General features: G+C 44.3%; 1 protein-coding gene across 1 annotated transcript in view; it reads left to right on the top strand.

Moving 5' to 3' along the window:
* Positions 1-633: 633 nt before the first annotated feature.
* CBFA2T3 (CBFA2/RUNX1 partner transcriptional co-repressor 3) overlaps positions 634-21,599 on the top strand; it is an 80,838-nt gene continuing 59,872 nt past the window's right edge. Inside the window, exon 1 of the mRNA XM_082269604.1 lies at positions 634-856. The gene's annotated coding sequence lies outside the window, so the exon portion shown is untranslated. The remainder of the gene's footprint in view (positions 857-21,599) is intronic.

The raw sequence follows: 21,599 nt of genomic DNA, 5'->3' as shown, positions 1-21,599 counted from the left end.
CCAGGACCAGCCCAACCCCCTCCATGTACAGAACAGTCAGCTTCTATCAGTGGCTTCTCACCCAGGTGCAGCCCATCCCCCTCCATATACAGAACAGTCAGCTTCTATCAGTGGCTTCTCACCCAGGACCAGCCTATCCCCCTCAGAACAGTCAGCTTCTATCAGTGGCTTCTCACCCAGGACCAGCCCATCCCCCTCCATATACAGAACAGTCAGCTTCTATCAGTGGCTTCTCACCCAGGTTCAGGCTGTCCCCCTCCATATACAGAGCAGTCAGCTTCTATCAGTGGCTTCTCACCCAGGACCAGCCCATCCCCCTCCATATACAGAACAGTCAGCTTCTATCAGTGGCTTCTCACCCAGGACCAGCCCATCCACCTCCATATACAGAACAGTCAGCTTCTATCAGTGGCTTCTCACCCAGGACCAGCCCATCCCCCTCCATATACAGAACAGTCAGCTTCTATCAGTGGCTTCTCACCCAGGTCCAGGCTGTCCCAGGTCTTGGCTTTGTTGGAGTGTGGAAGGGATGAGCGCAGCACAGATGGCAGTCCGGCTCCCCCTGCTGGCCGCCTGTGGTAGCGGCGCTGTCTCCATCCCCGAGCAGACAGAGCAGCAGCGGCAGTGTCAGGCTGGGAGCCGGCGGAGGAGGAGGCTCGTACCGGGACAGCGGCACCGCCAACGGGACTGACAGCAACTGGGGGTGGGGGGGAAACGGGGGGGAACCCCTGAGCCGGGGATGGGCAGGAGCCCAGCGGAGATTACCGGAGGATGTGACATGGTCTACCTACCTGGACTACCTACCTCCACCTGGACCGATCTACACCACTGACCGGCAACTCCTTCCTCACCCGGGGTGAGTGACTGGGACCCCATAATCTGGGGGGACCCCCTATACCCAACTGTCTGTGCTTCCATGGCTGGGATCTGTCTGTCTACATCATCACCTACCTATCTATCCAACTACTGACATACCTACCTACCCATCTATCCACCAACCTACCTACCTATCTATCCAACTACTGACATACCTACCTACCCATCTATCCACCTACCTATCCATCTATCCATCCATCCACCTACCGACATACCTACCTACCTATCCATCTATCCAACTACTGACATACCTACCTACCTACCTATCTATCCACCAACCTACCCATCTATCCATCTATCCACCTACCGACATACCTACCTACCTATCCATCAACCTATCTATCAAACTACTACCATACCTACCTACTTATCCATCTATCCACCTACCGACCTATCTGCCTACCTTTATCAACTTATGTTTATCTATCTATCTATCAATATTTATTATTTAACTTCTCTTTGATTTTTCCATCTATTTATCTCCCTCTACTTTCTCTAGTTTTCCTTTTTTCTTTATTTTTTTTATTTACTATTCTACTATTTAACGTTCCATCTATCTGCAATGACTATCTATCTATCTATCTATCTATCTATCTATCTATCTATCTATCTATCTATCTATCTATCTATCTATCTATCTATCTATCTATCTATCTATCTATCTATCTATCTATCCCTATTTTCCATCAGTTTTTCTATCTCTTCATCTCTCTCTTTCTACTTTCTCTGTTGGTCTTTTTCATGATTATCCATTTACTATCTGATCCTTGCCTCTATCCGGTTTCAATCCATGGTTGTTTATCTATCCATCTTTCTGTCAATTTTCTATCAAATGTTTCCATCTCTTCATCTCTCTTTCTCTCTACATTCTCTTTTGGTCTTTTTTTGGAATTTTGATTTACTATACTGCCATTGACCCTTGCCTCTATCTAGTTGCAAGCCATATTTGATCTATCTATCTATCTATCTATCTATCTATCTATCTATCTATCTATCTATCTATCTACCCATTTCTATCAGATCTTCCCATCTCCTCATCTCTCTCTTTTCTCTTTAGGTTCTCTGTTGGTCTTTTTGGTTATTTTTGATTGACTATCCTTCCATTGACCATCCAACCATTGACTATTCTACCATTGACTATTCTACCATTGACTATCCTTTCATTGACCATCCAACCATTGACTATTCTACCATTGACTATCCTTTCATTGACCATCCAACCATTGACTATTCTACCATTGACTATTCTACCATTGACTATCCTTCCATTGACTATCCTACCTTTGACTATCCTTCCATTGACTATCCTTCCATTGACCATCCAACCATTGAATATTCTACCGTTGACTATCCTTCCATTGACTTTCCTACCTTTGACTTTCCTGCCAATGACTATCCTACCATTGACCATTCTTCCATTGACCATTCTTCCATTGACCATCCTTCCATTGACCATCCTTCCATTGACTATCCTGCCATTGACTATCCTTCCATTGACCATCCTTCCATTGACCATCCTTCCATTGACCATCCTTCCATTGACTATCCTGCCATTAACTATCCTGCCATTGACCATGTAACCATTGACTATCCTACCATTGACCATGCAACCATTGACTATCCTGCCATTGACTATCCTTCCATTGACTATCCTTCCATTGACCCTTGCCTCTTCCTGGTAGCCAGCCATGTTTGTTGAGCTCATATTTCATCTTCTTTTTGAAGTTTCGTGTACTGAATCCATATTTCTATCTCTAGTTTTCCTATAAAGATTTGTCTCCTGTAAGCGTCTCCCAGTCCATCCTCAGTGTCCTATTAATGTTGTTATTTTGTTATTGGTTGGATGACTTGAGGAAGAATTCTTGAAGTGACAGTTGACATCCTTTTGAGTGACTTTTTATGGTGCCTTTTGCTGTTTTTGGGATTTTTGTGGATTCTTCGGAAGGGAAGAAGCTCCTCCATGTTATTTGTTGTTGGACATCTTGCTGGCATTGCAGACCATGGCAGGTCCATGTCTGTGTGTGTGTGTGGGGGGGGGGGGGGGGGGTTGTTGGTGTGTTTTGATGTTATTTAATAGAATTAAAACATAAACATCAGAATCTAATAATAAAATAAGCCGAGAACTCCTCTGTCTGGAGAGAGGATGCAATTTCCCAACCCTGTCCCTGCCAGTCTTATCGCCATCAGTTTGCAGAATTTTGATTTATTTCATTAGGAAAGCCGGTTATTCCGGTGGGGTTTGATCTGTGCCTGCGTTTGGCTTGAGAGGAAGACAGAAAAAAAAAAATGACAGCTAAAAAAAATTTGCCTGCAGAGCTAGCAATCAGATTGAGCGTTGGCATTAACAAAAGACGCTTGTGTGATGGTGCCGTTCGTGAACTCTGGTAAAGATCGACCATCGAATGGCACCAGATCCAGATTATTGGTTTGGCAATTGATGTAGTGTTTAGTAATCTCTGTAACAATACACCGTGTAATCTTCTTAGCGCCGGCCGTGTATTGTTTGCGGAATCCGTCTGTCACGCAGAGTGTTACGGAGCCGGCCGTCAAGGCGGGGAGCGCTCCCTGCCACCTGGCCGCTCTCATCGGCTGCGTCGTACGCCGGGACGGCGGTCGCTCCTCAAAGCTGACTTCCCTGGAAGAACTATTTATCAATTTTGTTTCACTTTTCTGTCTTCTGTGAAGAAATTCCTCCCTCTTAGTAAATACCTATTAATAATGTTTATTTATCATCGTACGCTTCAATTATATCGCTGTCTTTACTCAGCCTAAAGTCCATGAATCCGCGCATTAATAACCATTTATATTCGCTGAGATGTAAATATCCCAGGTGGGGTTCCTGTTATATAGTTCAGTTTTTAATATTGTAATTAAAAATCTCTCCATCTTCTTTCATACGGCAAAGGGTAACATGCAAAGGGCAACATGCAAAGGGCATTATCCCCTGACAAGCAGCTGGCAATTAAATGTCATTGTTTTACCTCCCGTTATCTGGTGACAGGAGGAGGGATCTCTGGGTCACCCAACTTTGTACATACCAGTATTAATCTCTGCATCGCCTAACCGGATAAAGAAGCTTATTTTAACTCCTTTAATTAAAATATTTTATTGTGTGATAAATCATAATATTAGACAATTATGTCCTGCAAGAGAGTATTGAAAAAAAATATTAGTAATAATAATAATAAGACTACAACTTATAATAATAGTAATGATAATAATAATAATTCAATACATTGTTGAAATATGCATATAATATGCTGCAAGAGAGTTTTGAATATTAATAAAGTTAATATTAATAATAATATTAATAATAAATAATAGTATTATTATTATTATTATTATTATTAATAATAATATTAATAATAACACTTCTATACATTGTTGCAATATGCATATAATATGTTGCAAGAGAGTTTTGAATATTAGTAAAATTAATAAAAATAATGATAATAATAGTAATATTATTAATAATAATAACAATTTAATACATTGTTGCAATATGCATATAATATGCTGCAAGAGAGTTTTAAATATTAATAAAATTAATAATACAATTATATTAATACTAATAATAATAGTAATATTATTATTATTATTAATAATAATAATAGTAATAATAACAATTCAGTACATTGTTGCAATTTGCATATAATATGCTGCAAGAGAGTTTTGAATATTAATACAATTAATAAAAATAATAATACTAATAATATTATTATTATTTTTAATAATAATAATAATAACAATTCAATACATTGTTGCAATATGCATATAATATGCTGCAGGAGAGTTTTGAATATTAATACAATTAATAAAAATAATGATAATAATAGTAATATTATTAATAATAATAATAATAACAATTTAATACATTGTTGCAATATGCATATAATATGCTGCAAGAGAGTTTTAAATATTAATAAAATTCATAATAAAATTATATTAATACTAATAATAACAGTAATATTATTATTAATAATAATAATAGTAATAATAACAATTCGGTATATTGTTGCAATATGCATATAATATGCTGCAAGAGAGTTTTGAATATTTAAAAAAGAATAAAAATAATGATAATAATACTAATAATAGTAATATTATTAACAATAATAACAATAATAACAACAACAATTCAATACATTGTTGCAATATACATATAATATGCTGCAAGAGGGTTTTGCATAGTAATAAATATAATAATAATATTAATGATAACAATACTAACAAAATAATAGTAATATTAATGATAATAACAATTCAATACATTGTTGCAATAAGCATATATTATGCTGAAAGAGTTTTGAATATTAATAATAATAATAATAAGTAATATTAGTAATAATAGCAATAAAAATTCAATGCATTGTTGCAATATGCATATAATATGCTGCAATAGAGTTTTGAAAATTAATAATAATAATAGTAATAATAACAATGCAATACTTTGTTGCAATATGTATAATATTGCAGGGAAGAGGCATATTTTGGGATGTGGAATTGGATACATAGGTAAATTCTTGAGGCACGCCGCTAACTAATAGGCAATTTATAGAAGTCGCTATTATTTAGAGCTTTGCTCTGCATTAGGAATATTAGAGATTCAAAGAGCAAAGAAGAAAAGGAACCTAAGGAAGGAGAAGATGGTGAAGGGTGGCTGTAGATGGACAGATGACTCCATAGACACGTCAGGCAGGAAGACATCTGTCCACCCTCAATCCTGCCGGGACTTGCTGCACTGTAGCTCGTTTGGTTGCTGAGCATGCGCAGTTAAGCGCTTGACTTCTGTTGAGAAAAAAAAATGCATCTCACATGCTGGAAGTGCCTAGGGAAGATCTATGTGGTTCGCTCTTCACCTTGTTTTTACCTAGAGCCATCTGTTTGATGCAAAGCTGGGATGGCCCTAAAGGCTTCACCTACCCGATGTGATGATTGGGTAGGGATTGGGTCGGAATTGGGTTGGGATTAGGTCAGGATTGAGTTAGGTTTGGGTCAGGATTGGGCTGGTTGGGGTCACAGCAAAGGACTCGGGACTTCTCTGCAGCCTGCACAGCAATGAACCCATATAACCTGGTCTAGCCTTTCCTCAGCCAGGGTTCCATGGTGTCATGGGGTTCCTCCAGAGGTTGTAGGGGTTCCTTGAGCAATGAGAAGCTTCTGCCTCTCAGGTAAGTTCCCAATGACACCAGTGACTTTTTTTTCCAGCTGTCTGTAAGAGAGGATTCTTCCCAATAACCACAAGTGTGAGGAGCATTCATTCCCTTGACCGGGGGTCTCCAAACTTTTTAACAAAGGGCCACTTTATTGTCCTTCAAACTTTAGGGGGACTGAACTGTAGCAGTGGGAGAAGAAAGTGCCCTGGTGTCAGTGGGAGGAATAGTACCCCATCATTGGTGTAAGTGGGAGGAATAGTGCCCCATTATTGGTGTCAGTGGGAGGAATAGTGCCCCATCATTGGTGTCAGTGGGAGGAATAGTGTCCCATCATTGTTGTCAGTGGGAGGAATAGTGCCCCATCATTGGTGTCAGTGGGAGGAATAGTGCCCCATCATTGGTGTCAGTGGGAGGAATAGTGCTCCATCATTGGTGTCAGTGAGGAATAGTGTCCTATCATTGGTGTCAGTTGGAGGAATAGTGCCCCATTATGGGTGTCAGTGGGAGGAATAGTGCCCCATCATTGGTGTCAGTGGAAGGAATATTGTCCCATCATTGGTGTCAGTAGGAGGAATAGTGCCCCATCATGGGTGTCAGTGAAAGATATAGTCCCATCATTGGTGTCAGTTGGAGGAATAGTGCTCCATCATTGGTGTCAGTGGGAGGAATAGTACCCCACCATTGGTATCAGTGGGAGGAATAGTGCCCCACCATTGGTATCAGTGGGAAGAATAGTACCCCATCATTGGTATCACTGGGAGGAATAGTGCCCCACCATTGGTATCAGTCGGAGGAATAGTACCCCACCATTGGTATCAGTGGGAGGAATAGTGCCCCACCATTGGTATCAGTGGGAGGAATAGTACCCCATCATTGGTATCAGTGGGAGGAATAGTGCCCCACCATTGGTATCAGTGGGAGGAATAGTACCCCATCATTGGTATCAGTGGGAGGAATAGTACCCCACCATTGGTATCAGTGGGAGGAATAGTACCCCATCATTGGTGTCAGTGGGAGGAATAGTGTCCCATCATTGGTGTCAGTGGGAGGAATAGTGCCCCACCATTGGTATCAGTAGGAGGAATAGTACCCCATCATTGGTATCAGTGGGAGGAATAGTGCCCCATCATTGGTGTCAGTGGGAGGAATAGTGCCCCACCATTGGTATCAATGGGAGGAATAGTGCCCCATCATTGGTGTCAGTGGGAGGAATAGTGCCCCACCATTGGTATCAGTGGGAGGAATAGTGCCCCATCATTGGTGTCAGTGGGAGGAATAGTGCCCCACCATTGGTGTCAGTAGGAGGAATAGTGCCCCACCATTGGTGTCAGTGGGAGGAATAGTGCCGCACCATTGGTGTCAGTGGGAGGAATAGTGCCCCATTGTGGTTGGCAGAAACTATGCCCAACTGTTGCTGACATTGGGGAAAATAGCAAGCGGAGCTGGGCCGCAGTTTGGAGACCAGATGTGGTAATTATTAGCGGGGGTTCCTGGGACTTGACAGTTGTTTGATGGTTCCTTCATGTAGAAAAGTTTGAGAATGGACACCCTAGAAGTGAATGAGTAGCAGGATACGGATGAGGTGATCTCTCTTCACACAATTCATCCGCTGAATTCCCCACTCTGCAAACTCCATCATATGTAACAAACGACATTTATGTATCAATGAGAAATATCCAATCATTCTGTAGTTGTGCGACTATCGTTCTTATGGGTGCCAATAAGAATGGACTCACCTTGGCACCCGAGCGTCGAGTTGCTGACCGTTTTTCGGGGGTTCCCATAATAGAAGTCTGTGGGGCCAAAAACATGCGATTCGACCCCAAAGTGTCGGTTCACACTATAGTGATGTCAGACATTGCGTATGATTCGGAGCGCACTGCTTTGCAAATCACGTGACGTCTGTACGATGCAAATTCAGCCATACAGATTGTACAGATTGCATGGCTGAATTTGCATCGCATTCAGACCAAAGTCGCACAGGACCCTTTTTTTGTGGTCCTAACCAGAATCGGATCGCAAAGGTGTCCACACCTATGCGATCCGATTCATGTCCGAACCGACAATTCCCACTGCGATATGCAAACTGATCTGGGGGGTGTCTAACTTTGTATTGACACCCCCAGCAATTTGCATATGGCAGTGTGAATTTGGGTGCAATGCGGGAACCCGCAGTGGATTCGCAGGGCTCCCGCATCGCATATGTGTGAACCGGCACTAAGTATTGGTATTGGTAACCAAGTATAATAAATTGTGTCCAAAAAGTTATTTTTGCTACTATTATTCACATTTTATGTGTTTTTGTAATTATTTATGGAATATCTATTCACGGAATTGTCTATTGAAATTCATTGATATTTTATTCACCATACGTATTTATTGATTTATTTATTTATATATATTTATTTATTTTTTTATATTTATTTATTTATATATATTTATTTATTTATATTTATTTATTTTTATATATATATATATATATATATATATATATATATATATATATATATATATATATATATATATATATATATATATATATATATAAATATATTTATTTATTTAATTTAATTAATTATTCACGCCTATGCGCAATTGCACCGCTCTCTACTAATATAATAAATGTTTGCTTTTGGCTTTAATCCCACGTTGGATGGAATGTTTGTAGATTTTCAGCACACTTCCTGTATGAAGAAGATGTTGTCACTCTCTCTGATGATGGGGAGATTGCGGCACGGTGATGGGGAGATTGCGGCGCGGTAATGGAGAAGTCATGGCAGACACGGGACGTTACATCAGGTTCGGCGCTTGCCTCACTCACCGCGGTTTTACATCACAGATAACTTGGAAATGTTTGCGCACGTTCCTCTTACATAACTCCGCTCTTCTCTTGTAAAGACGAGTCTTGTGATGTCAATTCGGCTCCTTTTCTTTTTTTTCACAGAGCCTTGAAAAAGTATTCACACCCCTTGAAAATTTTCCACATTTTGTCATGTTACATCCGTAGTATCAGAGTTATCTCTGGATCTTTTTTTTTTTTTTTAACATTGAATTGAAAATTAATAAAATTTATATAAAAAAATGTATTTTATTGGGATTTTATGTGATAGACCGACACAAAGTGGCCATAATTGTGAAGTGGAAGGAAAATGATAAATGATACAAATAAATCTGTGAAAAGTGTGGCTGCATTTGTATTCACCCCCCGGAGTCAATACTTTGTAGAACCGCCTTTCCCTGCAATTACAGCTGCAAGTCTTTTTGGGGATGTCTCTACCAGCTTTGCACATCTAGAGAGGGACATGGGCGTCCACAGAACTTTTTTCAGGGAGGGGGGGGACATTTTAAGGTCACCCATGCTCCACCCCTTTTCACCCCCATGGTCAGGGTCCCCCATAGATCCCCCTTTAGAGCAGGCCAGGTCAGGCTCCCCCATAGATCCCCCTTTAGAGCAGGGACCCCATGTATCCCCTTTTAGAGCAGGCCAGACCAGGGTCCCCATAGATCCCCCTTTAGAGCAGGCCAGGCCAGGGTACCCCATAGATCCCCCTTTAGAGCAGGGTACCCATAGATCTCCCTTTAGAGCAGGTCAGGCCAGGGTCCCCCATAGATCCCCTTAAGAGCAGGGTCCCGATATATCCCCCTTTAGAGAAGGCCAGGGTCCCTATAGACCCTAGTCTTACCTGTTCACCTATATTCCCCATGCTACCAGGTTTTCCTGCACCACCAGGTACTCCAGGCTCTCCCTGCAAATAATATATATATATTTAGCCAATATGACCCCCTTTAGAGCAGGCCAGGATCCCCATAGATCCTCTACAGTAGGCCAGGTCCCCATATATCCCCCGTTAGAGCAGGCCAGGCCAGGGTCCCCCATAGATCCCCCTTTAGAGCAGGGTCCCCATAGATCCCCCTTTTAGAGCAGGCAAGGCCAGGGTCCCTCATAGATCCCTTTTAGAGCAGGGTCCCCATAGATCCCCCTTTAGAGCAGGGTCCCCATAGATCCCCCTTTAGAGCAGGGCCCTCCATAGATTCCCCTTCAGAGCAGGGTCCCCATAGATCCCCCTTTAGAGCAGGGTCCCCATAGATTCCCCTCTTAGAGCAGGCCAGGAAATTTCCAGGGGGGGGGGGGGGGTGTTGGGGCACTTGGCACCTCTTGTGGACGCCTATGGAGAGGGACATTTTTGCCCATTCTTCTTTGCAGAATATTTCAAGCTCTGTCAGATTGGATGGAGAGCGTCTGTGAACAGCAATTTTCAAGTCTTGCCACAGATTCTCAATGTGATTTAGGTCTGGACTGTGACTGGGCCATTCTAACACATGAATATGCTTTGATGTAAACCATTCCATTGTAGCTCTGGCTGGATGTTTCTGGTCGTTGTCCTGCTGGAAGGAGAACCTCCGCCCCAGTCTCAAGTCTTTTCTTCTAAGATTGCCCTGTATTTGGCTCCATCCATCTTCCCATCAACTCTGACCAGCTTCCCTGTCCCTGCTGAAGAAAAGCATCCCCACACCATGACTCTGCCACCACCATGTTTCACAGTGGGGATGGTGTGTTCAGGGTGATGTGCAGTGTTAGTTTTCCCCCACACATAGCGTTTTGCTTTTAGGTCAAAAAGTTGAATTTTGGTCTCCTCTGAGCAGAGCTCCTTCTTCCACATGTTTGCTGTGTCCCCCACATGGCTTCTCCCAAACTGCAAACAGGACTTCTTATGGCTTTCTTCCACCAATGGCTTTCTTCTTCTCACTCTTCCATAAAGGGCAGATTTGTGGAGCGCACGACTAATAGTTGTCCTGTGGACAGATTCTCCCACCTGAACTGTGGATCTCTGCAGCTCCTCCAGAGTTCCCATGGGCCTCTTGGCTGCTTCTCTGATGAATGCTCTCCTTGCCCAGCCGGTCAGTTTAGGTGGACGGCCATGTCTTGGTAGGGGCCCGGCCGGTCAGTTTAGGTGGACGGCCATGTCTTGGTAGGGGCCCGGCCGGTCAGTTTAGGTGGACGGCCATGTCTTGGTAGGGTTGCAGTTGTGCCATACTCTTTCCATTTTCCCATGATGGATTGAACAGCGCTCCGTGAGATGGTCAAAGCTTGGGAGATTTTTTTATAACCTAACCCTGCTTTACACTTCTCCACAACTTTATCCCTGACCTGTCTGGTGTGTTCCTTGGCCTTCATGATGCTGTTTATTCACTAAGGTTCTCTGAGGGCTTCACAGAACAGCTGTATTTATACTGAGATTATATTACACACAGGTGGACTCTATTTACTAATTAGATGACTTCTGAAGGCAATTGGTTCATCTAGATTCTAGTTAGGGGTATCAGAGTAAAGGGGGGGGGGAATACAAATGCAGCCACACTTTTCACAGATTTATTTGTATCATTTATCATTTTCCTTCCACTTCACAATTATGGACACTTTGTGTCGGTCTATCACATAAAATCCCAATAAAATACATTTACGTTTTTGGTTGTAACATGAGAAAAATGTGGAATATTTCAAGGGGTGTGAATACTTTTTCTGGGTACTGCAAGTGTGCAGAGCTTTATACAAACATTGCGCTCAGCACTGCGCTCATCCCGCTGCTACAGACAAACCGCCAGTGGCAGGATCGCTAAACACTCCGTCTGTCTGTCCCTGGGAGCCGCTACTTTGTAGTCAGACGCAGCGAGATGTCGCTGGCCTAAGTGCCTCGGGATCTGGATTGTGAGTGGCGCCTCACTGCACATTTAGGCCTCATTCACATGAGAGTATCACAGCGTATCCCTGTGTGATGGAAGTGTTTTCCCGCACAGCAATGCACCGGTGTTCCATGCACCCCCATGCAGGCAGCCCAATTCATTTTACCACTTGCCGAATGAAGGCTACAGCGTGGTCATCCAGTTCTGGGAGGGCGTCTATTGTGTCCTCCCAGAACCTTTTTCTAAGTCGGAGCGACTTGTGTCGCTCCTATTAGAACGGGTCCTGTACTACTCAATGGACCGCGACATACCGCGACTTGTCAGGCTGACAAGTCGCCTGACAAGTCGCGCTAATGTGAATGGGCTCTTAGTGATCGACCGATATCATTTTTTTAGTGCCGATACCAATACCGATATTTTGGTCATCGGATGTCGGTATCGGCCGATATTGGCCGATATTTTCAGATATTTAAAAAAAAAATTTTTTTTCATTTTTTTTTTTCACAGGTACAGTTGTGGAGGAATCTGGGGGTCTAAAAGACCCCAAACCCCTCCTCTGCAATTAAAAGCAGTCATTTTTTTAAATCTGGCGCCGAATACCCAGAAGTGATGTCACTTCCGGGTTTTTACATGATCATGTAAAAAAAATATTTTTTTTTTTCCAAAGGTACACCTTGTGGAGGGATCTGGGGGGTCTAAAAGACCCCAAACCCCTCCTCAGCACTGAAAAGCATTCAAAATGCCAGTTTTTTTTCATTCGGGCCGTGTACCCGGAAGTGATGTCATGACTCGATCAGAGCCAAATGCGGTTTTAATCAGCTTTGATCGCGTCTGCTCTTTGGCAGCGATGGAGGTAGGATGCCTAGGTCTCTCGGTGGGACAGGAGACCCAGGAGAGTTGTGTAAGGCGGCGGGAGGGGGGGACGTCCCCTCCCGCTCCTTGTAATGACAGCCGAGCGGCTTCTCAGCTGCATGGGTTGTCATTACAAGTCAGCCGACCGTCGGCTATGGACGCCGGTACCGGGGTGATGCCTCTAGCTGCAGCCATCACTCCGGTACAGCACTTTTCCAAAATATCAGCAATATTGGTAACCTCCGGGGCCGATTCCCATATCGGGGAAAGTGCATATTGGCCCCCCGATATATCGGTGTTGCTGATAATCGGTTGAACTCTATTTAATACCACCATAAGAAATCTCTATTTGTGTGAACAAAATGATAAAAATGTCATATGGGTACAGTGTTACATGACCACGCAAAAGTGTGAGAGCTCAGCGTCATATCCAGAGGTTGTCTTTGGGAAATAGACGTATGAGTGCTGCCAGCATTGCTGCAGAGGCTGAAGGGGTGGGGGGTCAGCCTGTCAGTGCTCAGACCATACGCCGCACACTGCATCAAATTGGTCTCCATGGCTGTCATCCCAGAAGGAAGCCTCTTCTAAAGATGATGGACAAGAAAGCCCACAAACAGTTTACTGAAGACAAGCAGACTAAGGACATGGATTACTGGAACCATCTCCTGTGGTCTGATGAGACCAAGATAAACTTATTTGGTGTCAGATGGTGTCAGGTGTGTGTGGGGGCAACCAGGTGAGGAGTACAAAGACAAGTGTGTCTTCCTACAGTCAAGCATGGTGATGGGAGTGCCATGGTCTGGAGCTGCATGAGTGCTGCCGGGACTGGGGAGCTACAGATCATTGAGGGAACCATGAATGCCAACATGTACTGTGACATACTGAAGCAGAGCATCATCCCCTCCCTTCAGAGACTGGGCCGCAGGGTAGTATTCCAACATAACGACCCCAAACATTCCTCCAAGATGACCACTGCCTTGGTAAAGAAGCTGAGGGTAAAGGTGATGGACTGGCCAAGCATGTCTCCAGACCTAAACCCTATTGAGCATCTGTGGGGCTTCCTCAAACAGAAGGTGGAGGAGCGCAAGGTCTCTAACATTCACCAGCTCTGTGATGTCATCATGGAGGAGGGGAAGAGGACTCCAGTGACAACCTGTGAAGCGCTGGTGAACTCCATGCCCAAGAGGGTTAAGGCAGTGCTGGAAAATAATGGTGGCCACACAAAATATTGACACTTTGGGCCCAGTTTGGACATTGTCACTTAGGGGTGTACTCACTTTTGTTGCCAGCGGTTTAGACATTAATGGCTGTGTGTTGAGTTATTTTGAGGGGACAGTAAATTTACACTGTTATACAAGCTGTACACTCACTACTTTACATTGTAGCAAAGTGTCATTTCTTCAGTGTTGTCACATGAAAAGATAGAATAAAATATTTACAAATATCTGAGGGGTGTACTTACTTTTGTGAAATACTGTGTGTTACAACTGCACCTGCTATCTTCTGGGTGTCCATGGTGCCCCTCCCGCTTGGGGAGAACTCAGCTACCTCCAGGCCCACCTGCTCCTCATCTATCCACTAGAATGCATGTTTTCCATTGTGGAGACTCTCATAAATTAGTAGTGTTAGGACTGCAGGTAATACAGGGTGCCGTGAAGGGGCCTTGCAGCTTACGCATGCGTTTGTAAATGTGTGCTAACTAAACCCCTGTTTTTAAGGCATACTGTTGGACAGGTTAATTTGGTTGGTAAGCAGACTGGTTGGTGAGTTGAGCTTGGAATTTCCTCTGTTTTTGTCTTTCATGCGTTTGCCCGTCCATGTGCTCCTTGCTGTGGCTAGTTTTGGATGGGGCAGGGGCCATATCTTTGTTACAGGAGTAATATTGGTGGGGGGGACACACTGGACACCTTTGCTGCCATTGTGCTGTGTGCTGGGTGTCCATGGTGCCCCTCCCCCTAGGGGCCATATCTTTGTTACAGGATTAATATTGGTGGGGGGGACACACTGGACACCTTTGCTGCCATTGTGCTATGTGCTGGGTGTCCATGGTGCCCCTCCCCCTAGGGGCCATTTCTTTGTTACCAGAAAGGTAGCGGCCCATATCTCCAAAGAGAGGTCAACCCCATCATTTACCCGCGGAACCACCTTATATCTATCAAGAACCATTCTACTGGTCCAAGCGCGGTCTCTAGCTCAAACTAATCACGCCTGGTGGAAAGGGTTGGTAAATCGCAAGACTGGCTGAATGGAAGGACGAACGTATTGGCACACACAAACAAATCAGGATGTTTTATGACTTATACATAAAGCTGAGGTTGTTTTGTCAGTAAGAACCGATTATTATTCACTCTTCTCTCTCTCTCTCACCTCGGTCCTCGGCGTACCCCTTTCTTTCACGTTCTCTGAGGGGTGGCGCGGTGCCAGCCATTCACCGTGATAGCGATCAGTGCCAGCCCTTCTGTTCCTGTGCAAACAGTATAGCAGCTGAAACGTGCTGCCATCCTCGCACCCGGCAGGGAGAGGCTCCTCACCCACTCACTGCCTCAGCCTACGAGATGCCAAGTGACATCCACAAAGATCTGCAAAAAAAAAAAATGTCCCGTTCCTGCTGAGGGTTCTCGAGTTTTTATCGTAATTTGTGTGATGTGAGTATAGGGACATGCTAAAAAATTGCAAACATCCAAGTCAGACATGGAATAAGTATAATCTCCATCGTGTAAATCCTAAGCATTAAAAGTTAACTTTTATAAAAATTGCACTTACAATCTCCAGTAGGTATAAACAGCGCTGTATACAGAGATCTCCTGAATATGCCCACATTAAAAATGGCCGCTGTTCATTGCGCAAGCACGGGGAGGTACGTCCTGACACGGTTCGTCAGATGTGACGTCATCAGGGGTTTACGTCATCTGGGGGTGTATAGGGACAGGCTGCAGAGACATTGTTTGGCTGTTCCAACGCTACAGCTTGGAGGAGCCAACAGATAGACCGTCCTTCTATTCTCCATTCAGGAGACATTGAAAGAGACCCTATAAACTAGATAAAAGGCAATAGATGATTTTTTTCTAATCTCCGAGGTCTCCTACCTTCCCTTGTTCCATCGCTGCAGCCAGGGGGTGTATAGGGAAAGGCTGCAGATACATAGTCTGGCTGTTCCATCGTTGCACCTTCGAGGAGCCAGCAGATCAACCGTCCTATTCTCCATTCAGGAGACATTTAAAGAAACCCTGTAAAGTAGGCAATAGATTCGTTTTTTTTTTAATCTCCGAGGTCTCCTACCTTCCCTTGTTCCATTGCTGCAACCTCTATTTCGACACTTCCGGGAGTGTCAGATGCTTGCCCATTGAACAGCGGCCATTTTTTATGTCGGCATATTCAGGGGATCTCTTTATACAGCGCTGTAAACAGAGATCTCCTGAATATAACCACATCAAATATGGCCGCCTTTTAATTCACAAGCACGGTGACGTACGCCCTGTCTCCCTCTGACACGTTTCATCAGATGTGACATCATCAGGTGTTCACGTCATCTGGGGGTGTATAGAGACAGGCTGTAGATACATAGTCTGGCTGTTCCAGCGCTACACCTCCGAGGAGCCAACAGATCAACCTTCCTATTCTCCATTCAGGAGACATTTAAAGAAACCCTGTAAAGTAGATAAAAGGCAATAGATGAGTTTTTTTTACTCTAATCTCCAAGGTCTCCTACCTTTCCTTGTTCCATCGATGCAACCTCTATTTCAACACTTCCGGGATTGTCAGATGCTTGCCCATTGAACAGCGGACATATTTTATGTCGGCATATTCGTGAGATCTCTGTATACAGCGCTGTAAACGAAGATCTCCTAAATATATAACCACATCATAAATGGCCGCCTTTTAATGCACAAGCACGGTGACGTACGCCCTGTCTCTTTCTGACACGTTTCGTCAGATGTGACATCATCAGGGATTCACGTCATCTGGGGGTGTATAGGGACAGGCTGCAGATACATAGTCTGGCTGTTCCAGTGCTACACCTCCGAGGAGCCAACAGATAGACCGTCCTTCTATTCTCCATTTAATAGACATTTATAGAGACCTGTAAATTGGATAAAGGGCAATAAAAGAGTTTTTATACTCTAATTTCCAAGGTCTCCTACCTTCCCTTGTTCCATCGCTGCAGCCTCTTTTTCTACATTTCCGGGAGTGTCAGATGCTTGCCCATTGAACTGCGGCCATTTTTTATAGGGGCATATTCAGGAGATCTCTGTATACAGTACTGTAAACAGAGATCTCTTGAATATACTCACATAAAAAATGGCTGCCTTTCAATGCACAAGCACGGTGACGTACACCCCTGTTTCTCCCTGACGGGTTTCGTCAGATGTGACATTATCAGGGGTTCACGTCATCTGGGGGTGTATAGGAACAGGCTGCAGATAAATAGTCCAGTTGTTCCAGCGCTACACCTCCGAGGAGCCAACAGATCAACCTTCCTATTCTCTATTCAGGAGACATTTAAAGAAACCCTGTAAAGTAGATAAAAAGGCAAAAGAAGAGTTTTTATACTCTAATATCCAAGGTCTCCTACCATCCCTTGTTTCATTGCTGCAGCCTCTATTTCAAAACTTCCAGGAGTGTCAGATGACTGTATCTCCCACTGATTCCATCCTTGGACGCCTACATCACTACATGACACAGCAATGACATAGGGGTCAGAGGATGGACCTATGGCGAGTATAGGGGCTCATGTACACGGCCACTAAAAACACTTTGCTTTTATCAGTAAGCGTGTTTTCTTTTAATGGATCTGAATGCAGGGGTCTTGTTTGCTATGGGATGCACAGCACACAGATTTGTACAGATCAGTAAACTTTCTCTGCATTCAGATCCATAATATAACATTGAAAATCTGCATCAAAGGTCCGCAGTAGTATACACTTAATGCATATAAAGCGTTGTGCTAACAACCTCAAATGTACTCTATTGAAGTACAAGAGCTACCTATGTCATAGGAAAAGAAGGATGCTAAGTGGCTTCTTTCAGTAGCTGTCTGCGTCCTAGCAACAGGGGGAGTTTGGTAGCAATAGCCGTCCCTGTTCTAACAGGGGAAATTAAGTAGCGATAGCCACATTTGTTCTAGCAACAGGGGACAGGAGGTAGCAGTAGCTGTCTCTGTCCTAGCAACAGGGGATGCTAGGTAGCAATAGCCATCTCTGTCCAAGCAACAGGGGGCGCTGGCTAGGAATAGCCATCTTTGTCCTAGCAACAGGGGATGTTAGGTAGCAATAGTCATCTCTGTCCTAGCAACAGGGGATGCTAGGTAGCAATAGTCATCTCTGTCCTAGCAACAGGGGACATAAGGTTGCAATAGCCCTCTCTGTCTTAACAACAGGGGACATTAGGTACCAATAACCATCTCTGTCCAAGCAACAGGGGATGCTAGGTAGAAATAGCCGTCTCTCTGTCTTAGCAACAGGGGACATTAGGTAGCAAAAGCCATCTCCGTCCAAGCAACAGGGGAAGCTAGGTAGCAATAGCCGTTTCTGTCCTAGCAACAGGGGACATTAGGTACCAAAAGCTGTCTCTGTCCTAGCAACAAGGGACGTTAGGTAGCAATAGATGTCTATGTCCTAGCAACAGGGGATGCTAGGTATCAATAGCCGACTCTGTCCTAGTAACAGGGGATGCTAGGTAGCAATAGCTGACTCTGTCCTAGGAACAGGGGACGTCAGGTAGCAATAGCTGTCTCTCTCCTAGCAACAGGGGACATTAGGTAGCAAAAGTCATCTCTGTCTTAGCAACCAGGGACACTAGGTAGCAATAGCTGTCTGTCCTACCAACAGGTGACATTAGGTAGCAAAAGCTGTCTCTGTCCTAACAACAGGGGACGTTGGGTAGCAATAGCCGCCTCTGTCCTAGCAACGGAGGACACTACCAGCTTCCTTGAAAAGCTGCCTGCACCCTAGCAAAGGTCAATGCAGGCAACTTCCTTGAAAAGCCTCCAGCATTCTAGCAACGGGAGCACTAGCCAGCTTCCTCGAAAAGCCACCTGCATCTTAGCAACAGAGGACACTAGGCAGCATTAGCTTCCTGCATCCCGGCAACAGGGGATGCTAAGCAGCTTCCTTGTTAAGCTGCCTGCCTTTCTGTGCAGCAGTTGGGCCTGTTGATCCTGTCCGAAACCTAGAGCTGTTCTGTGCACACTTCCTGGGTTATCTCAAGGAGTCTAATTAGCCCTCCTAGTTCTCATCTTGGTCTACAGAATGATTAGCCTTCATCTTGTAGAGATGAGAGTTGTAATTGTTGAATAATTTAGCAAAAAGACAACCAGGAGGGCTGACACCACTCAGTCCATAAAAAATGTGGCGTGTTGTCGGCCCACAACAGGACTTTGGAGCCGAGAACATTTCTGGCAGATTGAAAGATATATGTCTGCCCTTGTGGGGTACAACCTGTGAAAATGTGCATGTATGGCAGAGATGTACAGTATGTATTTTCTTTTTTGCCCTGACACACACCTTAAGAAATTCTCTTCTTCATTATTTGGAAAACAGATCAAGGTGATAATGATTGTGATAACAAATAAAGGGAATTTGCCGCTTTTGAAATATCATATTTCTCATTTAATGCACGTTAGGAAATATTATCTACATAATCTGCCAAAGATGTCTATTTTCGGAGCTACCGCTTTCTGTAGAAATTTCTGGCTTGGCCTCTTTGTCTGAGAGTTGGACCGCTAGTTCCCCTTTCAGGACGTGCCTCCCTCCCCTTCTTTCTTCTAACATCTCTTACCAATTCAACCAAAACCACCAACACAGTTCCTCCTCGTCTGAGGTTGGTTATGTGAGGGGATGTGGGGAGGTTGAGCATTAACTCAAAGGAAACCTGTATGGAGGAAGATATGGAGGCCGCCATTGCTGCCTCCTTCTTATGAAGATGATGGTTGGCTGGCTGTCGTACTAATCAAGCAATTTCAGAAATTTCTGTTTTGTTGACCTCCAACAAATATGGAGGCTTGTCTAGGCCTTGAAAGTTTAAAGCCATTGTAGGCTTTGGTTGAAGTTCACCTGTACTATAATGCCATTACCCCTATCCTGTACATCCTGCTTCTCTATACCAGTGGTCTCTAAACGGTGGCCCGGGGGCCAAATGCGGCCCTTTTCTTTGCTCTATCCGGCCCTTGGGCAACTATTCCTTCCACCGATACATGACACTATTCTGCCAACTGACATCAACAAGCGGGCACCCTTTCTCCCAATGACACCAACAATGGGGCACCATTTCTCCCAATAAGACCAACGATGGGGCACTTTTTCTCCCAATGACACCAACGATGGGGCACCATGTCTCCCCATTGATACAAGACACTATTCCTGCCCCTCTATAACAGTGGTCTCCGAACTGTGGCCCGGGGGCCAGATGCGCCCCTTTCTTGCTCCTATCTGGCCCTTGGGCAACTATTCCTCCCACTGATACATGACGTTATTCTGCCAACTGACATCAACAAGTGAGCACCATTTCTCCCAATGAAACCAACAATGGGGCACTATTTCTTCCAATGACACCAACAATCGGGCACCATGTCTCCCAATGACACCAACAGTGGGGTACTGTTCCTCCTAATGATACCAACGATGGTGTAATTTTCCTCCACCTAATACCAAATGTGATGTTTACTTCCACTGATTCCAGGAAAATTTCCACATCCATTGGCCCTTTGTTTGGAAAGTTTGGAGACCCCTGCTCTATTCTAATAGATGGTAGAAGATATGGATGTGTCAGGATCCTCCGGGTCATGTAACCCAAGGAAAAGGTCATGCCATGCCATGCTATAGAGGTAAACTGGTAGCATGCACCAACATGGAGGTGATCTGGTAGCATGTACCAACATGGAGGTGATCTGGTAGCATGTACTAACAGGGAGGTGAACTGGTAGCATGCACCAACATGGATGTGATCTGGTAGCATGCACCAACATGGAGGTGATCTGGTAGCATGTACCAACATGGAAATTACCTGGTAGCATGCACCAACATGGAAATGAACTGGAAATGAACTGGTAGCATGTACCAACATAGAGGGGGACTGGTAGCATGTACCAACATGGAAATGAACTGGTAGCATGTACCAACATGGAGGTGATCTGGTAGCATGTACCAACATGGAGGTGATCTGGTAGCATGTACTAACAGGGAGGTGAACTGGTAGCATGCACCAACATGGATGTGATCTGGTAGCATGCACCAACATGGAGGTGATCTGGTAGCATGTACCAACATGGAAATTACCTGGTAGCATGCACCAACATGGAAATGAACTGGTAGCATGTACCAACATAGAGGGGGACTGGTAGCATGTACCAACATGGAAATGAACTGGTAGCATGTACCAACATGGAAATTACCTGGTAGCATGCACCAACATAGAGGTGAACTGGTAGCATGCACCAACATGGAGGTGAACTGGTAGCATGCACCAACATCGAAATGAACTGGTAGCATGTACCAACATGGAGGTGAACTGGTAGCATGCACCAACATGGAGGTGAACTGGTAGCATGTACCAACATGGAGGTGATCTGGTAGCATGTACTAACAGGGAGGTGAACTGGTAGCATGCACCAACATGGATGTGATCTGGTAGCATGCACCAACATGGAGGTGATCTGGTAGCATGTACCAACATGGAAATTACCTGGTAGCATGCACCAACATGGAAATGAACTGGTAGCATGTACCAACATAGAGGGGGACTGGTAGCATGTACCAACATGGAAATGAACTGGTAGCATGTACCAACATGGAAATTACCTGGTAGCATGCACCAACATAGAGGTGAACTGGTAGCATGCACCAACATGGAGGTGAACTGGTAGCATGTACCAACATGGAAATGAACTGGTAGCATGTACCAACATGGAGGTGAACTGGTAGCATTTACCAACATCGAAATGAACTGGTAGCATGTACCAACATGGAAGTGAACTGGTGGCATGTACCAACATGGAGGTGAACTGGTTGGATGTACCAACATGGAAGAGAACTGGTA

This window comes from Pelophylax lessonae (genome assembly GCF_965119305.1).
Source record: "Pelophylax lessonae genome assembly, chromosome: 10".
Lineage (NCBI taxonomy): Eukaryota > Metazoa > Chordata > Amphibia > Anura > Ranidae > Pelophylax > Pelophylax lessonae.
The sequence above is the reverse complement of the archived record's forward strand: the minus strand, read 5'-3'. Positions and strand labels throughout refer to the sequence as shown.